At 45.5% G+C, this 1,550-nt stretch overlaps 1 pseudogene; it reads right to left on the bottom strand.

Moving 5' to 3' along the window:
- Window positions 1-1,001: 1,001 nt before the first annotated feature.
- The window catches only part of LOC104994126, an 8,413-nt pseudogene continuing 7,864 nt past the window's right edge, over window positions 1,002-1,550 (bottom strand).

The raw sequence follows: 1,550 nt of genomic DNA, 5'->3' as shown, positions 1-1,550 counted from the left end.
GTTTTTCCAGTGGTCATGTATGGATGTGAGAGTTGGACTGTGAAGAAAGCTGAGCACCGGAGAATTGATTCTTTTGAACTGTGGTGTTGGAGAAGACACTTGAGAGTCCCTTGGACTGCAAGGAGATCCAACCAGTCCATTCAAAAGGAGATCAGCCCTGGGTGTTCTTTGGAAGGAATGATGCTAAATCTGAAGTTCCAGTACTTTGGCCACCTCATGCGAAGAGTTGACTCATTGGAAAAGACTCTGATGCTGGGAGGGATTGGGGGCAGGAGGAGAAGGGGACAACAGAGGATGAGATGGCTGGATGGCATCACCGACTGGATTGACGTGAGTTTGAGTGAACTCCAGGAGATGGTGATGGACAGGGAGGCCTGGCATGCTGCGGTTCATGGGGTCGCAAAGAGTCGGACACGACTGAGTGACTGAACTGAAGTGAACTGATTATGTCTCCAGTTGAATCAGGACTGCTTAATCCACAGAGGCCAGAGTCATCAGGACTGGAAACACAAATTTCCCCTCTTAGGTCACTGAGGATAATGATGAGTGGAGCCACTCTAAGTTCCACCCGCCAGTTCTTGGCAGGAAGCATCACTTTTTAATGGACATCCAAGCTGAAAATGGATCCATTCCATTGGACAAGAACACAGACCCTGTTACTGCTCCCTGACTGGAGAAGCTAGTGATTTTCTTATGCAATCTTTTCAAGCCTCTCCCCCAACTGTATTGCTGATTCATGAATATTTGCCAACAAATAAGTGATATCAATGCCAAAAATAGAAGAACTTACAGGAAAATTTTAACATTGAAGCAAATGGTAACTTCTTGGCTCCCTCAGTCCCCTGCCCTGTTGCTTCTCTCGGTCATATTGTCTTATAGTATTTCTTTGGATCTGACTCTCCAGTTAAACTATAAATACCATGGGAGCAGCAAATAGGTCTGGTTTATTTCTGTGCAGATCAAGTAAAGATTTTTAATATGAATCACTGAATGATCAAATTTTACTCATCATGTTAATGACTGGGGGAAATTGTGAAAATCAATTATTCTGTAGCACCAGTGGGAAGACTTCTTGAAGTCCTATTATTTGAGGACCAGGTTTTAGATGTCTGATCAACCAAATGAAGTCAATTTGGATTGCTATAACTCATTTAAAAATCTTTATTGTGTTTATTCTGTACTGGGCACTGTCATTTGTGCCCAGGGAGCTGAATTAGTTGTAACTAAGGATCAAGTACCCAGGAATTCCCTAGGTTCTGAGGACATGCCATTTTGGTGATGGCTGTCTTGACATCCTTGTTCCTCAGCGTGTAGATGAGAGGGTTAAGGACAGGTGTGAGAATAGCATACACCACGTTGCCCACGATGTGGAAGTCGAGGGGCAGGTCAGCCCTGTAGGCCACATAGGCTATGGCAATGGATGAGTAGTAGGTGCCAACCACCAGGAGGTGGGAGCTGCAGGTGGAGAAGGCTTTGGAGCATCCTTCTCGGGAGCCGATGCGAAGCACTGAGGCCAGGATGTGGGCATAGGAGAGAAGCACCAGGAGAAG

This window comes from Bison bison, unplaced genomic scaffold (genome assembly GCF_000754665.1).
Source record: "Bison bison bison isolate TAMUID 2011002044 unplaced genomic scaffold, Bison_UMD1.0 scf7180017864251, whole genome shotgun sequence".
NCBI lineage: Eukaryota > Metazoa > Chordata > Mammalia > Artiodactyla > Bovidae > Bison > Bison bison.
The sequence above is the reverse complement of the archived record's forward strand: the minus strand, read 5'-3'. Positions and strand labels throughout refer to the sequence as shown.